This window comes from Camelus ferus, chromosome 26 (genome assembly GCF_009834535.1).
Source record: "Camelus ferus isolate YT-003-E chromosome 26, BCGSAC_Cfer_1.0, whole genome shotgun sequence".
Lineage (NCBI taxonomy): Eukaryota > Metazoa > Chordata > Mammalia > Artiodactyla > Camelidae > Camelus > Camelus ferus.
Window position 1 is genome coordinate 1,906,278 of NC_045721.1, and position 23,217 is coordinate 1,929,494.

The following is a 23,217-nucleotide window of genomic DNA, read 5'->3' on the forward strand; positions in this document are numbered from 1 at the left end:
TCTTGCGTAGAAAAGCATAGAAATTGTGTGGTTTTGCCCCTCTGGGCTCTGGAGTCAAATTGTAATGAAAAGGTAGCTTTCTGGCAAAATTTAATTTTATGCAGTTCATGATTTACATTGTCATGTATTTTTTCTTCATCATTATATGTACTATGAATGTGGTGCCATCCTGTAATTTAGTTTTCTGTAATGTGGGTGAACTATTGGAGGTAGACAAATGTGAGTGCAAATGCATTTTTATTAAACGTGAAAAAGAAAAACCCTACACATCACATAATGCATTGTCTAAATACGATTTTTTTTAATTCTTGTTTTTTTTTATTGAAGTGTAGTCAATTTACAATGTTAGTTTCCGGTGCACAGCAAAGTGATTCAGTTATACATACATATATATTTTTTTTCAGTTTCTTTTCCATTATAGCTAATTACAAAAAATTGAATATAGTTCCCCGTACTGTACAGTAAGTCCTTGTTGTTTCTCTCTAAATACAATTTTTAAGACCAGCCCTACAAATGGAGGCTGGTCATATTGAATCTTCCTTCTGCCTGAGCCGGCCCTAATTGTGGTGGTTGTTGGGTGTCTTGAAACTAAAAGAGTGGCTCATGGTCTGGTAATGGTTCTGTCATATTCACCACCTGTGAGCAGCTAGTAAAATCAAAATCAGAGCCACCGTTCAACTACTAACAAACATACGCAGATGTGCGAAGTACAGGACTGTGTCCTGGGGTTTCAGAGAGGAGCCGGGTATGGTCCGTCCTCTCTGAAAGCTCATGACTGAGTGGGGAGTGTTGATAAGTGAACACTTATGGGACAGTGGGGCAGGTGCAAAATGGACATGTAGCAGCTATTATTGGAACAGATTGATGGGGATAGCCAGAAGGTATTGGCCAGAAACCTCAAAAAGTCAGATATGATGTGTATGTAATGTGTGCGCGCGCGCATTGCGTGCTGACTGTGAAGTAACTGCTGGTCTCCCTTATTACCTGTGTAAACTGGGCAGGTTACTTTAAACACTCAGACTCAGTGTCTTCACCTTGAAATGGTGATAATTTTCTAGTCATGTTACCTGAATTAAATCAAGCTAACATATGAGGTGCCAGTATGGCTCCTTATTTGATTGTTTAAAATTCAGAGAACAAAACAACCAATAGAGACCATGGTAGACAAATGTGCTCTGTTTTTTTTTTTTTTAAAGTGTAGTCAGTTACAGTGTGTCAGTTTCTGGTGCACAGTGTCATGTCCCAGTCATATGTACACATGTATTTGTTTTCATATTCTTTTTCATTAAAGGTTATTACAGGATGTTGAATATAGTTCCCTGTGCTATACAGAAGAAATTTGTTTTTTATCTATTTTTTTCTATCGTAGTTAACATTTGTAAATCACAAACTCCCAAATTTATCCCTTTCCACCCCCTTTCCCCTGGGAACCATAAGACTGTTTATTATGTCTGAGTCTATTTCTGCTTTGTAGATGAGTTCATTAGTGTCCTCTTCTTCTTTCTTTTTTTAGATTCCACATATGAGTGATACCATGACAAATAATACTCTTATTCCATAGCTAATATTGTTGCCCAAAATACTTGGAATTCCCATTTTAAATTTGCTTTTATAGTTTTTAGGAAAACTTACCCTACTCAAAAACCATACAGTTAACCCCCCCCCCCTTTTTGAACCCAAAGTAGTTTAGCTTGATCCACTTGCCAGATGCAGTTCTCAGTGACAGTTATCTCTTCCCATAAATCATGTCCATTCTCAACATTTGCTACAATTAAGCATATTTGACAAAAATGTGCCGCAGGGTTTTCAAGGGTTTAACTGGGATGACATCATTGGGCCAGGTCTCCATCCAGAATGACAGCTTTCAGGAAAGCTGGAGTAAGGTTTATTGGATACAGACGCTTTGGAGCGTGTCATAAAATCAGTCTTTGTGTCATTGTAATCCCAATACTGGGGTTATATGCACCAGCCGGAATTTTGTTCCTAGATTGTATCAATGTTTTTGTTGTTTTAAAAGGTGTTTAAAGTAACTTCCTGTCACAGAACCAAACTGAACAGTCTGCATTTTCTAATGTACTAGGAAAAATTGACACAGTGACTTAATACTGTTTTGCTTACGGTTGACTAGTTTCTTCCTAAATTAGCAAGTCTTTAAAATATGGGTCTAGTCCTAGACCGTATGATAAATCAGGCTGGGTAAACTTTTCTCTTGAAACAGATGATTTTTCTGATCTCCAACAACAAGGTTGTTTAGCCTTGTTGTAAAAGTCCAGTAATTCATAGCATGATTAGACTTGTGTGTTCTATTGTGATTTTTGTGTATTATAAGGGTTATATTTGGGATAATTAAAAAAAAATCAGTATTGGGATACCAGCTCAGAATTTTGATTAAAATCAAAATATATGCCTCATCTAAAACATCACTAGTAAAGTTCATTATCTGTAATTAAGGGATTTGACTAAGTTTTGTATTTTATGGCTGGTGTTAATTTGTATAGACATTACATTCATAATAGGTAGGAAAACTGTATTTCCTTAGAAAGGGAGACTTGGTGCGTTAATATTCCAAAGCTTAGTTTCAGCCGGCTGTGGTCCGGAAAGTGGCTTTCACTCGTGTTCTCTGGAAGACTCCCAGCCGGAGTCCTGGGGGCTTGTTCACAGCACTTGGGATCCTGGAATGAATGTCTCGTGAGCAGAGGTGTTTGCAGGAATCCCTGCAGATGATGTGAAAAGAGCCGAGGTGCTGGCTTTGTCTTCTCTGCTCCCAGTTACGTTCTTTGAGAAACGAGCATTTTTCTGACAGCGTTTTATTTTTTCTTGGATGTTTATTGATTATTATCATTGGTAACAATGACAGTGACCATGGCGAAGTCTCAGTAGGGCCAGGCTCTTGACATTTGTTGAACACTTTGCTTCTCCCCTCAGGTAATTTTCTAATAAAATTTCATGTCATGAAACACATTGTGTGTAGTACGTGTTTAAAGTATGCAGTGTGTGTTTATGTTGATGAATGAAGGAGCTGATAAATGTTAGGGCGGTCTGCGCATCGTAGGTGTGTTGTCTTATCTCTTTCCCACCGTGGAAATGAGGAAGTGGAGGGAGGTTATTAACTGTCCAAGGTCACACAGATGGTAAATGGTGAAACCAGGGTTCTGCTCCAGGTCTGATTAAATCCCACACTTTCCATCACTATTCTGCACTGCCTTTTAAAATACTTCCCCTTGGAAAAGTAAAATGTAGCTGTTTTATAACCACGTTATTTTGAACTTGGGTGTACTCTATTAATTCTGTGCTGGACACCTAATTTTTTCCAAAATAAAATAGCTGTGTTCTTTTTTTTTTTTTTTTTTAGTTTATATATGTGTACTGATCATTGTTTCTAAGAACAGATTAGAGCTTTAGGCTTTTAAACTTACATAGTTATCAAAGGAATAAAGCCAACTACAAAATAAGAATCAACAGAATGTGTTAATCCAGTCATAAAAGGACAGCCAGATGTGCTTAGTACACATATTGAAGAAATCAGTCATCTAAGTTATAAATAATAAGTAGTTCATTTATGTCCAAATAACTATGTTCTTGATTTTAGAAGTAATGGGACTCAATGTTAAACTGACTGTACTTCAATTAAAAATATGTATATACAAAAAAAGACGGAAGTAATGGGACTCAATGTTAAAAGTAATTAATGCTTAGTGGAAAACAAAACCAAATAATAGAAAAAGTATAAAGGAGGTGGTGAAAATCACTGGTACTTCCACCACCCAGAGGTTAACATTTTAATGTATGGTTGGTCTTCCAGACTTTGGTGTATATGGTGTATAGATGTGTATGTATATGTGTATATGTATATTTTTAAAAGAAAAATAGACTCATAACATGCATACTGTTTTTAAACTTAAAAAAATTTTTTCAGGGGAGATAATTGCATTTATTTATTTATTATTGTTATTATTTTTTTAATGGAGGGACTGGGGATTGAACCCAGGACCTCACGCATGCTAGGCATGCACTCTACCACTGAGCTATCCCCTCCTCCCACAAGCATATTGTTTAATCACTCTCCTTTTATATATTATATATTGGCCATCATTCCACATCACTGGAAGTGTATTATCTTCATTTAAAATTTTCTTTGTCATTTTAAAAATAATAATCTTTCCATTTCGGAACAGTTTTGGACTTACAGAAAAATTGCAGAGGTAGTCCGGAGAGTTCCCAGTCTCCCCTACGGTTAACACCTTAACGTTAGTGGTATGTTCGTCCCAACCGGTGAACCAACATTGATGCACCGTTACTAACTGAAGTCCATACTTCTCTCAGGCTTCCTCAGTTTTTTGACCTCATCTTTTTCTTTTCCCGGATCCCGTCCAGGATCCCACACTTCAATCCCCGTGTCTCCTTGGGCTTTGACTGCCTCTGACAGTTTCTCAGACTTTTCTTGGTGTCTCATGACTTTGACAGTTTCGAGGAGCGCTCCGGTCAGATATTGTGGAGAGCCCCTCCACTGGGATTTGTCTGAAGGTTTTCTCATGGTTAAATGGGAGTTGTGTGTCTAGGACAGAGAGACCCCTGGGGCCAAGTGCGATTTTCATCACGTCATGTCCAGGGTACCTCCTGTCTGCGTGCCTTCTCTGTCCTGGTGTTGACCTTGACATCCTGACCGAGGGAGTGTCAGGTATCTCCACTGTGAAGTCACTCTCTGTCTCCCCTTTCCGTCTTGTGCTCTTGGGAAGAAGGCAGCCCCCCAGGTCAGGAGTTGGGGGTTCATTCTCCACCTCCTTGAGGGCAGGGCAGAGTATCACCTACATTATTTGGAATTCTCCTGCACAGGAGGTTGCTCTGTTCTCACCATTTATTTTTTAAATCCAATCCTTTATTTGTATCAATGTAGACAAATGGAGATTTATACTTTGGGTTATAATCTGATACAATACATCTTTATCTAATTGCTCCGGCTTTGGCCATCAAGAGACCGTTCAGTCGGCTCCTGTGTCTGTTTGCCATACCCTGCTATTGGGGGCGTAATATCTTCATTATTTTTCACGTGGCTGCTTGGTATTCCATTGTAAGAATACACCATAATATCTTTAATACCTTTTTGATGATAACTTAGGTACCAGGTTTGTCACCATCATAAGCAGTGCTGTGATGAGCCATCTTCAAAAACTATATTTAAGAAAATATTGTTTGTCCATTCAGGAAAAATTGCTGCTTTAAAGGGACAGCCCAGTTTACATTTGATGTGGTCTGCAACTCTTTCTCAAGGATATGCTGAGCAGATGTCTGAGGAGTGAGCATTTTCACCTGACTTAGGAAAACAGTGGCGTTTATCGCTGTAGTGGCCTCCTTTCTTTCTGATTTTTTTCATGTGATCAGAGCTGGCGGCAGAGGTAGGGAGTGTAGGGGGGCGGGGTCCTAGAAACTGCTTTGAGATCACACCTTGTCTTGAGACACCTGTGCGTCCTCAGTGTAAATTCAGTTACCATAGAGAATTAACAAGATGAATTTAAACTCAATTTGGAAGAAGGAAACAGCATTCTCATAGAGTGAAAACTTCAGTACCGGAAGTGAGCTTAGAAGTCACGTTCCATCCCTGCAGGTTAGAAATAGGAAACTGCGGTCCTGTTGGCTGAGCTCATTTGCCTGGGGCTGTGCAGTAGCAGAAGCATTCAGGGATCTGGAAATTTGATAAGCATCGCAGAAGCCGTTGTCACATGGACATACTTTACATCCCATGCAAGGATCCACAGAACTCTCATGCTGGAAAATTTCAAACCTATTTGCATTGGCTTCATCCTAGAATTGCCTGTTTGGGGACATGCTGTTAAACAGTGACCAGAACTGGAGTAGGAGTGTGAAGACTGGCAGGCATCTCCCTTCTGCTTTTGCTGAACCCAGCAGAAGCCAATTTTAACTGCAGGATTGTATTTAGAACTATTTTACTGCAAATAAATATTCATCTTGCTGACCCCCCACCTTGCTCATTATGTGCAGATTCCTGTTGTAATTCTGCCCTAGTTCAGATTTTGCCCCCTTGCCTTTGACAGGATTGCCAACTTTCCCGTTTCTTTCTCAAATGGGCTTTGTGGCAGGCCGTCAGCTTTGTTTTCCTCCCGTCTCAAGTGCCCTGCTTTGTGTTATTTCTGAGTTTTGGGGCACTTCTCCCCCATCTGTTTCCATTCAGCAAACGTCTTTAAAACGTGTTAGTTTTCTTCTCATTTTCTAAGTGAAAGTCTAGAGGTAAAAAAAATAAATAAATAGCCACCATTTCAAATAACACCTCTGGCTAAGTGCAGTCAGTTAACCGAGCCTAGCGTGTCTGTGGATCTTAAGTTCTTGGAAGACAGACCCTTCAGCACGGTATGCTGTGAATGTGGGTGTATCTGAGATTTTTGTCTGTAGCAATTCACTCCTCTGTTTATTTTAAGCTACTAATTAAACCCCTTCTTGATACAATAGTGACACTTTTTTCCCTTAAAAATCCTCTTTGCTTTGAGATGGTCTTTTCCTAACTTTGACATCATTGCTCCTTGCCGGCTGTGTGACCTTGATTGAATTTCTTATCTTCTCTTTCAGTTTCCTCATCTGAAAAGTGAGGCTGTCCAGTAGCAGCCCTCTCACTGGATTGAGTGTTGAGTTGAGTGAGATCAGCGATAGTGCCTGGTGCATAAATATTATTTCAGCGTCTTTCTCTCTCCAGCTATCTGGTCTACCTTTCCCGTTACTTGTTTATACATTCACTCAGATTCAGAAAAATGGTTGGTCGTAAATACGTGACCACCTTCCTGTTTTCCTCAAACATGTCTTAAAGTTTTTGCTCTGAAATGGCTACAGATTCACAGGAAGTTGTAAAGATACGGAGAGATCCCACGGGTCCCTCTCCTAGTTTCCCCCAAAGGTAACTAGTACCAGAAATAGACGCTGGCACAGTCCACACAGCTTGGTCAGACGTCTCCAGTGTCAGGCACACTCATGTGTCTGTAGATCTGTGCGGTTCCATCACGTGTGGTTAGTGTTACCACCACCACAGGTGGGATACAGACCTGACCCATCAGCCCAAGGCTTCTCCTTGCTGCCCCCTTTATGGCCCTCCCTCCACCCTCCAACCCGTGGGAACCACTCATCTGTTCTCCAGCTTTCTAATTTTATCATTTTGCGAATATTATGTAAATGGAACCATGCAGTGGGTGACCTTTGAGATTGGCTTTTTAAACTCAGTCTCATACCCCTGAGATCCCTTCAGCTGATGTGTGTATCAATGGTTTGTTCCCTTTTAGTGCTGAGTACCGGTCAACGGTGTGGACGTATCACAGTTTAACCATTTCTCCATTGGAAGGACATTTGAGTGGTTTCCAGTTTGGGGGATTACAAGTAGAGCTGCTGTGAGCATTCGTGTGCAGGTGTTCTGTGTGGACCTGGGTTTTCATTTCCCTAGGATCAGTGCTTGGGAGTGCCATTCCTGCCTCAAAACCTTTTTGAAGGAGCTTTGTAAGAATCTTTGAAAATATATGCTCATACCATCCACACGTGTAGATATATATAAAAGGCAATTATTTCCTAATGGCAGTCATTATAAAATACATTGACCTTTGTTTTAAAATATCTTTCTGTATGATTTGTGGCATGAGTCCAAAGGATAGAATCCTGTCTTTTTGTGCTGTAAAATGATGTGTACTAAATAAATACTGCATTTTGTTAATGAATCCCCTTTTCATATTTCATTGACATTTTTCTCAAGTACGTTACTGTTCTCAGATACTAAATTTGAATGAGGGAGAGATTTCAAGTAACGGTTTTTCTTTTTATCCGTTTTCAGCAACGTACTTAGAAAGATTAGCACAAAAAAAATCCAGAAGTCCATTAATTGACGTTATAATGTCCAGCGACATTTCAAATAATCAGTAGAGTGTTGTTGGCACTCTGGCTTCCAACATAGTGTTTGGATGTTTCATAAAATCATAGTCTCCAAGGCTTTATAATAAATGAGAAATCATTATTAAGGTGAAGCTGCAAATACTCTTTGGACATGTGAATAGCTTCTAATTATGATAGCCACAGACTTAAGTAACTTTGTTTAAGTCTAGGTTAGGATGTCAGAAGTCCATATCAGGATAGTGTAAATTCTGGACGGTGGACAGGCATCAGCTGGTTGATCGGTTTTGGTTTTCCCAAATATATCTTCTAGCCTTAAAATAATGATTAAAGAAAAAAGCTCTTTGTGAAAAATTGGAGGATGGGAAGGAAATGGATGAAATGTAAAAAGCAGTGGACTTAATTAACTCTGTTCGAATGATCTAGGTAGCTTTTCAAACGAAGTAAGTACCAATGTCCAGGCTCCAGGCCAGTTAAACCAGAATCTTGGGAAGTGGCACCTGGGCCCTGATATTTTTTAAAAAAACGCTTCCAGGTAATTCTGATGTTTAGCCAAGGTTGAGAACCACCAAAGGGACAGGAACGGCATCTCTGCTCACACGTCTTCCCCTTAGAGTTGCCGCACTCATCCATCTTCTACGTGCTGGACGGATATGGATTCCACATCCTTTGCTTGTGTTTATGGCTCTGCTGAGATGCATATTTTCCTAAGGGGGGAAAAACTACACTTGTGAGTTGTGGCCACATTTAACCTACAGAACACAGCTTTAATATGGATAACAGAAGAGTGCAGGTGACGTGGAATCAGGGACCCAGAACGGCGAGAAACTCAGAATCATCGAGAAGTCAAAAAAAGGAAGTTAGATTTCATCCAAGACACAGTGGCTGGGAAACTTGGGGAAATCAGGTATTTAGAAAACCTGCGTGGAGTGCCGGGGTGAGAGATCTGAGTCTGTTTATAGATCCTGCCATCAGCTTTATTTTGTTTCTTTTCTTTTTTAAAATGTGTTGCTTTGCTAAAGCAGCATTTACTTGTAGCAGGTGAAAGTATGCAAGAGTGAACAAAGAAAACAAGAATTAATCCCCCTCCCGTGTTCACAGCGTGATGTGAATTCTTCCATGTCTTTTTCTGTATTCAGAAAAGTATGTTTAACAACATAAGGTTTGTGAGGTTTTTTGCTTTTTAAATAGGATCATACTATGTTATTCTGAGGCTGGCCTTAATGTGTCATTGATACATCATTAATACGAACTTCCTTAATACGTCATGGATCTCTCTCCAGGGCAATAGATCAGATCTAACTCTTGTTTTTGAAAAAAATGAATAAAGTATTCAGTATACCATAATTTATTCAACCATCTCCCTGTGAATGGGTATTTAGATTTTTTTTTCCCCCACTACAAACGGTGGTGCAACACTTATCTTTGTGTTTATAACCTTGGGTGCTTGTGCTTCTGTGTCTGATGGGCTCTTACAGCCTGTGGTTTGGTTCTGGTCAGATTTCTTAGTTTCTGGATACTTTCTCTTGATAGATTAGTGAGTTAATGTCAGTTAATTTCCAGTTAATTTGCTCCTTTTGGGTATTAAGTTGGGCATTAGATAGGAGAATCAATTATTTTAGAAATGGATTGGATGAATTCTAGTGACCAGAGATGGCTTTCATAGGTCCTAGAATCCTTAGCAGGAGGCCAGTGGATGGGCTTTGTGAGGGTCCAGGAACCGTCTGATACTGATTGCAAGACTGTGTGCATTTTAATGCTTTCATCCAATTTCCAACAGGGCTGTTGCCCAAAGAAAGGCTAAAAATTGATAATATATCAGAGAGTAGTACTTAGCCTAAAGATTCTGTAGAGGGATCTTTGGAATCAAAAGGAACTGAGTTCATCACTGATGGCACGTTTGAATCGCAGTGTCCTTTCTGTAAAGATCTGGGTGGAAAGAAGCTAATCTAATTTTCCAGACAACATCAACCTGGGAGAGATGACTAACCCCACAGACAGCAGACTCCAGATTCAGGATAATCCAAACGGGCTGTCATGATGTTCCCACATCAGCAAGACGAAGTGTGCTAAGGGTGAAGCACCTGCGGGTGTTGAGGGATGTGCTGATGGAGGACCACCTCCCGCCCACCTGAGACGACAAGGAGCTAGGGGTTTATTTGACTGCAGGCTTCTGTGAGTCTCCCTGTGACACTGCTGCTGAAAATAGGAGTTGGACCACATTTGAGGGGAATATGTTTATGCCTGTGACCCACGTTTATGAGAGGCGTTAGCAGGGGAGGGAGACGAGGAGAGTGATGGGTTGAGAAAACGAAGTCACATGAAGAGTCACTGGGAAAGAAGCTGGGTTGTCGCAGTGGAAGACCAGGTGGGTTGCGGACTGGGAGGACCAGAAGTGGCGTGGAGCGCTGGTTTGCATGGACGTACAAGTGCTCAGTGAACATTTGAATGGATGGAAATTACAAGGCAAAGGATTTTGACTTGACATAAGCTCTGGTGAGAGTTCTCCAGTGCTGGGCTGGGCGGCCCTGGAAAGTAAGGACTTTAATCGTAGTGGCAGGCGACCAGGACAGAGGCTGGAGGAGGAATTCCTGCTCTAAGTGAAAGGTCGCCCAGTAGGATTTCAGACCCCTTTTAATTGGAATGTCCTAATTTCCTCTCTCAGGAGACAGTTCTAGGATAATATTGTAGGCTCTTTTCAAGCACTTTCGTAGAAGGAATGCTTTTAACTCCAAGGCTGCGTGATTGCCAGTTACAGGTATTTCAAAGGTGCTGAAAAGTTGAAACATAACAGATTCTGATCTGAGACCGTGGCGCACAAGTTATGCCACTGTGAAACCTGAAGCAACTAGTCTAGACTTGCAGAGTGTGGTTTAAGACTATTTTTGTAACTTAAGAGAGGAGGAAAGCCACATTCTTTTCAAGCTACAAAAAGAGAGTAAAAAGGGAAATTTCACCATTTCCTGGCTCCGTTGTGGCCTCCGGAAGCATAGGACACTATCTCCATTAGACTAATTGTTCTGAATTCTGACTCAGATGATAATAACACCGCATGGAACTGTGTCATGCCTGGCATCTGCTTAGGCCTGCTCCCGAGTCTGCACGCCGCCCCGTAAAGTGTATCTCTCATGCTGCACGTGGTTGAGAGGCAGAGGTCTCATTATCCCTCAAATGACTGAAACTGTAGAAAAACCCTTTAGGTTATGGAAATGGGTAAATATTGGGAAAATTGTTTATATAAAGCTTAAAAAGAAAAAAAAAAAAACCCCGTACCTCCTACACCTTCTATCACCACGGCTCCGACTCAGCTCTTGAGTGCCTGTCTATTTTTTCCGATTAACAGATACTGTCGCCGATGTGCCTCGTACTGTCTCGAACACAGCCAATCTAAAGCTAATTTTTCTATCCCCACCCCCACCTCTTACTTCTCTCACCCTAAACCTACTTCTGCTCCATCTTCTCATCTCATCTAATTAACGAGGACTGCTCTCCAGAGGTGATACCAGAAGGGGTTAATGCCACGAGCTCTGAAATCTTCCTGTCTGGGATGAAATTCTTGTCCCTCCGCTTCACGCCGTGTGACCTTCGACAGGCTACTTAATGTCTCTAGATCTCCATTTCTTCAGGAATGAAATACAGGTGATAGCAACCTGTCTAACAGACTTGGGGAAATTCAATGAGATAAGTACATGTTAGAGTGACGTTAAGGGCTGAGTGCAGTTCTGGACACTTAGGTTAGCACACAAACCCGTGTTAGTTATTTACAACTCAGGCCAGAGGTGTCGGCGTCCCCCTGAATCCCTCTGCCTTCCCCTCACCTGGGCGTCCTCGGCGCTGTTGATCCACCTCAACAGTCTCTCCTCTCCTCAGTCACTGCTCACTGGTCAGGGCTTCTTAACTTGAATCCACTACTCAAAGAGGTTCGCAATCCCCTGACATTATAGGCACATTTTGTTTGCAAATACGTGCTTTTTTCCTGAGGAAAGTGCTGTTAGCCTTTATCTCTGATAAATACAGGCCAGTGGCCCATCAAAGGTTCCCCACTTCCGGCTTCGCCCCGTCTCCCGTCCGTAGTCAGTTACCTGTAATTGACCTTCCGCCTCTGGTCTCTGTGCCTCTGACCTGCTCGTCACACCGTTGCCCAGGTGGCCGTTTTAACACCCTTACCGCCCCGTCCTGCTCAGGCATGCTGTCTCTCTGTGGTCTGCAGTGACAGTTCTCAGCCCAGCCACGGACTAGAGTCTCATGGGAAGCCTTTTAAAAGACACTGACGCCCAGGCCCCACCCAGACCAGTTAATTGATGCTGACAAATACCAGACATCAATATTTTGTTTTAAAGCTTCCCAGGAGATTCTGATATATCACCAGAGTTGAGAGCCTCAGGGCTGCAGGACAGTGGACTAAGGAGTTGCCGTGGCACATAAGGACCACAGCGATCGACTTTTTCAGCCTGATTGTCCCTCGTCCATGTCCTGTCACTCACACTCTGGGCACAGACTTTTTGCTATTCCCAGAACACGCTTTGTAGTTTCCTATCTCTGAGCTTTTGCCTGTGCTGATCGCTCTGCCTAAGATGCCTTTCAGCCTTTCTCTGCCTGGTCATTTCCATTGCAGACCCTTCCCAGAAGCCCTGAAGATAGTCACAACCCTTATTTATTTTTTTAATTTAAGTATAGTCAGTTACAATGTGTCCTTTTCTGGTGTACAGCATAATGTTTCAGTATACATACATATATTGGTTTTCATATTCTTTTCCATTATAGGTTACTACAAGATATTGAATAGAGTTCCCTGTGCTATAGAGAAGAAACTTGTTGTTTATTTTATATATACTAGTTAATGTTTACAAATCTCAGCTCCCGATTTATCCCTTCTCTCCCCCTTTCCACCCCTGGTAACCATAAGTTTGTTTACTATGTCTGTGAGTCTGTTTCTGTTTTTCTGTTTTGTAGGTAAGTTCATTAGTGTCTTCTTTTTTCTTTTAGCTTCCACATATGAGTGATATCATATGGTATTTTTCTTTCTATTTCTGGCTTACTTCACTTAGAATGACAATCTCCAGGTCCATCCATGTTGCTGCAAATGGCATTATTTTATTCTTTTTAATGGCCGAGTAGTATTCCATTGTATAAATGTACTGCAACTTCTTTATCCAGCCATCTGTTGATGGACACTTAGGTGGTTTCCATGTCTTGGTTACTGTAAATAGTGCTGCTATGAACATTGGGGTGCATGTGTCTTTTCAAATTAGAGTTCCCTCCAGATACATGCCCAGGAGTGGGATTGCTGGATCAGAGGGTAAGAGTGTTTTAGTTTTTTGAGGAATCTCCATATCATTTTCCATAATGGCTGCACCAAACTACATTCCCACCAGCAGTGAAGGAGGGTTTGCATCCCTTACTTTGTACAAACTCCTACTTGGGGCCTTACACGGTATACTGTTTTTCCCTGCGTTTGTCTTCCACACCACACTGAACCCCTAGAAGGTAAGATCCTTCTTTATTTCATCTCTCTTGTGCTTGGCCCCAGATCAGGAAGCTCCCTGAGCGTCTAAAGAGTGAGTAATGGGGAGCGTCAGCAGCGGCTGCTCTGGGAACCAGGAGACTCCCAGGGTTGGGGAGCGAGTCGGTGCGGCTGTACCAGATGGGGTGAGGAAGGCTGGGCGGAAGTTTGCGTTTTCATACTTTTGTAAAAAGGAAAGATCAAAGCATATGAAGTTTCTCATCTGGGACCAGGAAAGTGGAGTCCAGCTTTGAAAATACCCCCAGACGTTGTTGAACATAATTGAACATAATAACATGAAGTCACGCCATATTTGTGTCCTGAGACGGTGCTGAGCTCTCCAAGCAAGAGGTGGAGAATCAGCCCTTGTGGTGATGGGATAGCAGCGGCTTTTTTCACCCAGTGGCTTGTCCTAACTTAGTTACTGATTTAAAGATACCCTTATATGGACAGTTCTCCAGACGTTATATGCTTCTAATTTTGTTCTCCCCTCTGGCCTTTGTGTTTTAGCTGCTCCCCGGTCCCTCTCTTGGCTATTTTTAATACTTTTTTTTTTTCTTCTTCAGCCTGTTTCAGAATTGTCCAGCACATTGTAAGGAACCATAACTGAAATGTGATTTATTCCTCCTGTTTCTTCAGTGCCCAGGATTAGTTAAATTTTGAAAGAGATGACTGTAGCAAATGATCTCAGAGAGGTTCGTTTGGATCTTATTTGGGGGATGTTTGAGGTTGTTTTATCTGAATTATTTTTCCTGAACACTGAGCCACCCCTACACTCTTAGGAGAAGAGATGGCTTATTTAACACTTAGACAAAGAACAGTAAGTACCAGTCTGGTGTCATGATTTGCATGTATATAGTTCTGATGTGCTGTGTGCGGACGACCAGAATACCCTGTCTATGCGGATGTTCATTATCCTGTAATCCAACATCATGTCTTAAAATCGGTGATAAGAACAAGATTTTTCTTATTCAAAATCAAAATGTTAGCTGGAATTTATTAATATGCTGCTCTTTTACCCTTCCATTGTCTTACTTAAAAAGAGGGTTTTTTAAAACTTTTGAAAGTTGAAGTATAGTCGATGTACAATATTTTATAAGCTACGGGTGGACAGTATAGTGATTCACAATTTTTCAAGGTTCTGCTCCGTTTATAGTTGTTATAAAATACTGGCCATATTCCTCACATGAAGCCTTAGAGAACTCTGGATTTACCAAGAACTCCTCCTTTCGATGGAGTTTACATGAAAGGATCTTAATTTGTAAAACTAAAAAGAAGAATTATTTTTAGTTATTTTTTTAAGAGCATTAAAAAAAAAAACAAACCAGATCTGACTCAAAGGGCTGGGAAAGGCACCCCTCCTGGCATATGGAGAGACAGGAATCGAATGTCAAGAAAGAGCAGAAACCAAGTTTTACGATGCAAGCGTTAAGGTCTAAAATGGGTAGTTGTCCCGTTTCACGGTCCACAGTCCACCACAGACACCCCAGGACTGTTTGCCCACCCTTCTTTTGGTGAAGGAACTGGTCTCTGTGTTTCTGAGAATGCCTCTTGGATCATTACCATTACTAGGCTATTATAGTTCTAAGAGCCAAGTTGTTAATCCTTCTGGGTTTTTGCTTATGGCTGCTACTTTGAAAAATGTGTAGTCACTGGAGTTCTTTTTTAAATGAAATACAGAGTGCTTGAGAGATACAGTCATGTAATGTACGTTTATCTCAAGAGACCAGGCTTCCTCCCCTGCACTGAACTTGCCCCCGACTGGATTCTTGCAGCCAAGTGAAATGAGAATCTTAGGACAATTTCAGCTCTTTTCATTGGAGGGTGATTTTGAACTGCTTACCGTAAAAGTGGCTATTTCTCAGTGTACCTGGTTGGGAACAGACTACATCCATTTACAACAAAACTAGTAAGAATTAGAAAGCAGATCCTTGATTTCCCCGCTCTTGGTAAATCGGTACTGAGTGTGGTGTTCTCCCACACACGTAGGCATCCTGTGAATGTTTGGGAGACTGGAGAATGGAATACAGGAGCCCTGAGAACTTATTTGAAATTATTCATAGTAAAACTGGCAGCTTTGGGCTGTTATTAAGAGAGTCCTTTCTGAGGGGGAGGTGACGAGGCTTCTTCATTGATTTCCGCTTGGAGGAGGTGCTGCGGATTGAACCTGGGACCTCCTGGGTGCTGAGCATGCGCTCTACCACTTGAGCTATACCCTTCCCCATTAAGAGGGTCTTTTCAACCTTACCCTGCAGTTTTCCTGTAAAAACCCAGAACCCCAAAGTAGGTTCTCTCCTATGTACAGCTGATTGCAGCAGGAATTCCCCTTCGTTGTTATTTTTTTTATTTTAAATTTTATTTTATTTTTTATTATTTTCTTTTATTTTTTCTTTTCTTTTCTTTTTTATGTTTTATGTTGTTTCTATTTGTATTTTTCAATTTTTGTAGTGGAGGGACTGGGGTGGGGATTGAACCCAGGACCTCTTGCATGTTAAGCATGTGCTCTACCACTGAGCCATTACCCCCGTTGTTGTTGTATATAGGTAAAATATAATATATATTTAAAACACATCCGAGCCAAGAACTGTTCTGAGTGCAGCACGTGCGCTAACTCATTTATGTAGCAGTCTGTTAACCTGCAAAGCCAGTAGGAAGTGGCGTTGGAATTTGAATGAACCCATCAGTATGGCGCTAATAAAGGCCACTCCTACAGCCCTCTTTCCTCAGAAAGTTTTAAGTGTCAAGTTAAAAAGTAGGATAGCCCTGCCCCTAAAAAGATGGTAGATGCTCTTGAAGTGGTCTTGATTGCTTGTGAAGCAGTGTGGGTTGAAATAACAGAAATTAATATTTAGTGCCAATGTACCAAAAGATTTCAGAAGTTAATAGCTCGTTGCTCGATTCTTAATAGTTTTCCTGTAATTGAATGGAGTAAATTGAGAAGTGGGCATTTATGATCAGCAGTTCAAGACAACTCATTAATTCAGATTCTGTTCACCAAGGCAGAATTGACAATAACGTTTGATTTGTGGCAGGTAGAATTTTCACTTTTGCATTGTCTATAAAAAAGGGACAAATAATAATAGTATAAGATTGCAGGAGAATTTTACTTATTTCAATATAGAATATTTTCAAGTACTTTCAAGCAGTATTTTTTAAAATATAATCTGTTAACTGTCTTTAGTATTTTATCTTAAAAATGGAAGAAATTCAGTTGAACATTTTGTTAGTAGATTCAAATAATAAAACTTTGCATTTAATAATATTTTCGGTTTCAATATGTAACTACTTGAAGCCTAATTAGACTGGAATTAATAAGATTTTGTTAACTCACCTTTTGAGTTACGTAGCTTTAAATATCATGTTTTCCCCCCCAAATCTCAAAGGAGAGTGCATTTAAGGTTTCTTGTTTTAGATTAGCTTGAATACTAATGAATTACAGAGGTTCAGATTGTACTTAATAAGGCTACACTGCTTTTTCCAATGAAGGTGTGTTTATTCCGTAAGACAGAAGGACACGTTTGTTTGAACCTGGCAGCCATGCTGTGTCTGTCTGGCAGTTTCAAGCCCAGCCTCTTACATGCGGAACTGCTGCCCCAAGAGAAAGGAGAAGGACCAGTCTCTGATCATTTAACTGAATGGAGGCTCATGTTGGAGCCCGCAAAAACATGTCTGGCTGTTGTGCTCCAGCGCAATTGTCTGTGAACTTCAGACGAATGGTGAACTATAAAAAATATATTTAAATATATTTAGCACCTACATACAGGTTCTGTCCTGGTGATCTGTATCTGTATGTCGTATTCATACACATCTGTCTGTCTTACTGTGTACACGTGAACATGTGCGTTTATTTAACAGAAAGTTTATATATTAATCACCATTGTTCTACATGCTTTACAAATATAAACTCATTTAATCATCATAATAACCCTATGAAGTATGCATATTGTTTATGCCCAGTTTAAAGGTGATGAAACTGAGGCACTGAGAGAGTGATTGCCCAAGGTCAGCATCTAAGTGATGAGGCCAGAAGGAACCTGAGTTCCGCACTCTCATTGGATACTTCATAGCATAGACTTGGAGAAATTAAGGAGATTTTTCAGTGGTTGGAGAAATTAAGGAGTTTTTCAGTGGTCAGAACCACTATTGATTGGTGGAGCTGAAATCCATTCCCCAGACATACATCATAGCCTTTCTTTTTCTCTGTCTGTGCTCATTTTATTGGTTCTGTATAGGGTCCTTTCCACTCCTTTTGCTGTTGAAAGCTTATCAGCAGGCAGAGGCTCAACTCACGTGTCCCTTTCTCCAAGATACCTTTCCCAGCTAACCCAAGTGGAAGCTTCTTCTCAGATTTCTATTGGAATGGATTTTTACCCTTTGGACTGCTTCCTCATTACTCTTACATGATAGAAGGTTACATACACTGTCATGTCTCCATCAGTTTATAAGCCTGTTGAGGGCAGAAGTAGTCTTGGGCATCCTGCCATTCGTACAAATCTTGCAGGTGCTTGGGAGTTTCGTAACAGCAGGAGGCAACTGTTGAACAATAAATGTTTGTTAAATGGATGACTGTTAGGAATGCGTGGTGAGGGTACAATTTCCCCCATAGAATTCTAAGATACTTAAAAAAATCAGCTCTGTTCAAGTAAGTACACAAACCAGAGCAGTAATAATCCTGCCTTTACTGATACGAATTGTTATAAATTATGTAGAATTAGCTCTTTATCAAAGTCTTAAAAAATAGTCTTGAAGAATTTACTACTATGTATGTATATATTTTTTCGCTTACAAAAAATACTGAAGGAAAAATGATTTATCCTTTTGAGTCAGCTTTCCCTGTTTGTGTGTGTGTAAATTGGGACTCTTCATTCATTTCTGAAGTATTAAGACAGACTGAACAGCTGTGAATGGTGTACAGAGGGAATCCCTCTGAAGGCCAGAAGGGAGAAGTCATTTTTTTTAGCCTGTAGAGTTGTAGCATTGAAGGCCACATATATTTGTTTCAGATTATAGAATAGAATAAAAGAGCACTTAGCATTTTAGCAGTTTTATAATCAGACTGTATCAGTTTCATTTCAGCTTGCTTGTTCATGTGACAGCATAAAAGGTAGTCATCAGAATTGTGAATTTTTTATAGCTTTGTGAATCTTTGAGACTAAGATGTAAGATAGATGTAGATTAGTCTTACAAGATTTCATTTGGAGGCAAAGGGATGGAATGTTACAGACCTTCTGAAGATTGTATATCTGCAAGCTGTTGCTGCGTAACAAACCATCTATTTCTAGCCCCTTAGAAAAACAAACATTATGGCTCACGATTCCGTAGGTCACCCAGGTGGCTCTTCTGGTTGGAGCTAGCCCGGCTGGTCTGTGCAGTTAGCTGGCAGCTTGGCTGGGGCCACATGGCCTGAGTTGCCCCAGTTCCCCACCCCTCCAGCCCCCCCAGTAGGCAGTCATCATGCTGGCTGGGGCAGGGCTTCAGCAGCAGATGAATGTGAAGGTGAGCAGCCTTGCTCCACGTTGGTCTCTCAGTCTGAGGGTAACCAGGGCGCACCATGCCGTGGTCTCAGGGTCCGAAGCCCAGCAGGGGAGGGTCTGCACTTGCTGGTCTCTGGGCTGTGTTTGCTGCTGTCCTGCTACCTCAGGGTGTGGATACCAGGAGGTGGGAGCAAATAGGGGGTTATTCTTGCACCATCTACCAGATACAGGATTTGTAGCTACAGTCAGTCAGTGTCCCCAAGTTCTGATCCAGCCTTAGACTCAGCAACGTGCACTATTATTATTATAAAGAGGAGCTGAGCAGGCTGTCCAAGCTACAAGGTTTTCAGAGGGACAGTTTACAGACCCTGGGTTTCCCTGAAATACTTCACAATCGTTTGAAGGCCCTTTCAATGTGTTGTTTCCTTGAAGCTTTGAACTGTAAAAGTAGGGAGCCTTTAATCCTCACTCAGGGATACCCCACACTGATGTGCAGCAAGGACCGCACGGGTGGCAGGAGGGGCGTGGCCAGAATGGAGCAGCCGTCCCCGCCCCGGGAGTCCTTACACCACCCCTTGATGTGGGCATCGCCAGCCCTGTTTTATGGGCGAGGAAGCCAACTCACAGGTCAGCTGAGCTGCCCGAGGTCACCTGGCTGGTCGCTGGGGGCTGCCTTTTGACCCCAGGTCTTTCTGACTCTGCAGCTACACCCTGGAGAAGAGTTTCTCCCCTAGCGGGCAGGTGATGTCTTTGTCAGCACAGATCCTTTGCTTAGAACTTGGTCATCCTCTGGAACACTGGGAACCATGAGGAAACGTGATTCCCCCCCCCCCTTTCTACTCTTTCCTGACCCTGCACCTTCACTGCTTAGAGCAAATAACCAGGTTTGAGTTGAAACTGATAAATAGCTCAGGATGGAAACTTTACTGCTGGTTCAGAAGCATGTATTTGCCAGGGGTGGGGGCCTGTCCCTCCCGCTCAGACGCGAGCTCCTTGAACACAGAGACCTCATCTTTCCTCTCTGTGCCCCCAGCACCTAGTCCCGGGTACTGGGGACATTCCAGTACTTGCTCCAGTACTCAGGAGTCTATAACTGGAGTCCAGGCCCAGGGAGAAGCTCTTTTCTTCACCCCCCTTTTGGTCGATTCGTTCTCCTTTTCGACCTTTCTTTCCCTTTCCTAAGCCGGTTTCGTCTTCTCTCTGAGTTCCTTAACTTGCCGTGTCTCCCATCATCCCCTTGGCCATGTTTATAGTCAGGGCATGTTGAAATGATAGTACCTTGGATCTATTGAGTTCAATAAAAATATTGTTATAATTGATTTCCCCTGTCTCTTTTCAGTTTTTTGATGTGACCAGAGAACTTTAAATTACACAGGTAGCTGCTCCAGAGGGTTGCTGTCCAGGTTCGTTCATTAATGCGAGTTCATGAAATTCAGTTGTCTGTGTTTTAATCTCCTGGATCTGCTGGACTGAAGAAGAGCCCACAGGTCACCGCCCTCCACTGGCACAGCTCTGCCTCCCCCATCACCGGCTGTTCATGAGGACGAATGGGAAGGAGTGACCTTGCTTTTAAACGATGCCCAAGGATGTTTTTTTCCCCTCTACTGTCATAGGTGCGCCTGGAACAAATGTGCAGTTGACTCTTCAATTCTTTTCACAAAGGAAAAGGAAGCAGCAGAGTGACTAACTTACATTGGAGGATACACTGTTTTCTTTGGAAAGTTTTGGTTCTTGCGTTTTGGAACAGGTGTGGCCACTGTTAAAAGTGGAGTCGCACTCAGCCTGTTTGACATGTGAGGAATTGGAAACCTGCTCAGCATCGCCCGCCTTCAGTAGACAGGGGGAGGGGTCATTGTCCTTTGTTTCCTTCTGAGGCTTAAATATTTACGGCGTATTTGCTCTTTCTTTCTGGTTTAGGGAAGAAATAACGTTTTGGCTTAGAAACTCTTTGAGCTGTGATATATCAGGATAAAGATAGTTGTGTCAAAAACAGCCTCCTGATGTCTTTTTGGTGTTAAGAATTCTAGAGCCAGTTTGCCCTGGATTCTCCGAGAATTAATCATGTTAATCAGAGGTCAGCCGTCGTTGGTAAGTGCCAACAGAGTGGGGGTCCTGCCTCCAGTGACTCTGGCTGGGGTGGTGGCCAGAGCACGCTGGCCGCCGTCTCGTGGGGGTGGACCAAGTCCTGGCTCCATCCAGCTGCCTCAAGTGCTGGGGGTGGCACGCCAGACCGGAGCCAGCAGTTTCCGTAAACAACCGGGAGCAGGGTGGGGGGCATGCTGGTGGTTACCAGCTCACAGCAGGGAAAATCAACCCATTCGCCACGTTGCGTGGCATACCACAGGTGGACAGGGCTTTGAAAGGACACGGTCAGGTCCTGTGGCTCCGTGTGGCAGGATGCCTGCCTGTACTGGAGAGTCGGGGAGGGGGATGGCCCCAGAGCTCAGACCTGGGGTTTGGGAGTTGAGTCAAAGAAAGCTCTGGAGATCGAAACTGACATATGACATTTTAAACTGAGGAAAACAAACAGCTCTGAAAAGATCTGTCGGATTATAGCTAAATAGTTAATACGGAAGACATGTCATAGAGCGGTTAGGAGGAGGGCGCAATAATCCCTTGTTGATGCAGAGGGAAGCCTCGAATGTCCCTGTGTACCCATCTGTTTAAAAAGCAAAGTGGGACAATGACATCTCCCAGAAATGTTTGGAGATTTAATTAATGTTCTTAGCATGCTTTGCTATGTTTCATAAAGTGTCCAGTAAGAGCAAAATATGTCATCAGAACTTAAATATCTATAACAAACTAGTCTGAACCACCGTGAATGGATATTAAGCAGTTCTGTGTCTTTGACTCAAGTTGTACTTACCAAGACAGTTTATATTTTTTCAAAGAAAGTTCTATGTTACTTCAGATTTTCCTTTGAATATCAGCTGTATACTTGGAGTCTTTAACTGTCCAGTTGAGCCTCAACACGCTTTATGGATGGTCTGTCACCTGCAGAGGACAGTTTACCAGTTCCGGCCAGCCAGGCAGTGAAATGCACTCCAAAATGCTCCTTACCTAGGACGGTGCCTCTTCCGAATATTTGAGATGTTTATTGCCGGTTGTAATTTATTAGTGAACCTGTATGCTCATAACAACTCCTTGGGAGGTGCAGAAGACAAAGCCAGAAAACAAGTAAATGAAATTAGTTCATCATGTGTCCAGAGGGAAAAAAAAAAAAACCCTTTCATTTAAGGCTATTCATTGACGGGCTTACTGGTGTGTGTGTTTGATGCCTGTTTAATTTCACATCGTACCACATCTGATCGTGCTGTTTAAATAATCCCACAGAACATCCTTTAAGTTGGTTTTCCCTCCTGAAGAGCACACAGCACTGCCACCTTGTTGCCAAAGTCCTGTCTGCTCTGAAAGTGCTCGAAAAACCAAGTGAACGCCTGTGGTGAAAAAGAGCTTACTCTTTCTCTTTGTCAGTACTTGCGAAAACAACTTAAAAGAAGATAGTATTATTGGCCTCAATTCAATAATTAGCATAATCATGATGCTATGTATTGTTCCCCAGAGCACGCCCCTTGGCCAGATCGCCCATTAAGAGGACACCGATGTTGTCCTAGTGAATAAATCCCCCGCACACATGATGCAGATCAGCGAGTTCCTGCCTGCTGCGCCGGTGCAGTTAATTTTAGCCTGGGGTTTGTTCTAGGAGTTGTAAAACTGTTTACCCAAGTAGAAGTTAGTAAGCTGAAATGTGCCTTTGCGGCCCGACGTGAGAGGAGGTCTATTTTAGACTTCAGATTGTGCTGGTGATCGGGAAAGCAGCCTTCTGAGAAGTTGCAGCTCTGCTTTCCTTTGAAAGGGCTTGTAAGTACTGGGTGAACTTTTAAGATTTCTCTTTGCTCTCTTCTCCTTAAATCTGCCTAATGTTGCTAACGGAGTCCTTGTTTTATCTCTTGGGAAAACTGGAAACTCTGGGGTGACTGCTTTAGAGAGCGCTAAGAATGGTGGCAAAAGGTTTTTCTCTAAGTGGACCCTTCTGCAGGAAACCTGTCTCACTCAGTTTTCCCAAGAAGAAAGTATTTGGTTCTTACTGTTTTTATCTTCGCAAAAGCAGTCTGTGGATGATTACTTTATTTTATTTGTAAAAATATTTGATTAATGGGATGGTTGTGTCATTGAACTTTATTTTCTATGGTAACCTAACTCCTACAGAGAAAAAAAAATGTTAAAAGTGGATTCCTGTTACATCATACTTACTTGTGAGCTACAAGTTTATGGGCAGAAATAAAGGCAATGTCAAATATAATTTTGTAAAATGTGTATATAGTTGGACAGTTTTTTGGGTTTTATTTTTAAGGAGGATTTTTG

The 23,217-nt window shown here is 41.9% G+C and overlaps 1 protein-coding gene across 6 annotated transcripts in view; it reads left to right on the top strand.

The window, feature by feature from the left end:
* SLC20A2 (solute carrier family 20 member 2) overlaps positions 1-23,217 on the top strand; it is a 93,326-nt gene that overhangs the window by 8,304 nt on the left and 61,805 nt on the right. For 2 of the 6 annotated variants that reach the window (XM_032468568.1, XM_032468563.1), the window contains exon 1: positions 22,449-22,713. The exons of the other annotated variants lie outside the window; for them this stretch is intronic. The gene's annotated coding sequence lies outside the window, so the exon portion shown is untranslated. Of the gene's footprint in view, positions 1-22,448; positions 22,714-23,217 lie in introns of those variants that run through there. 6 annotated transcript variants of the gene reach the window in all.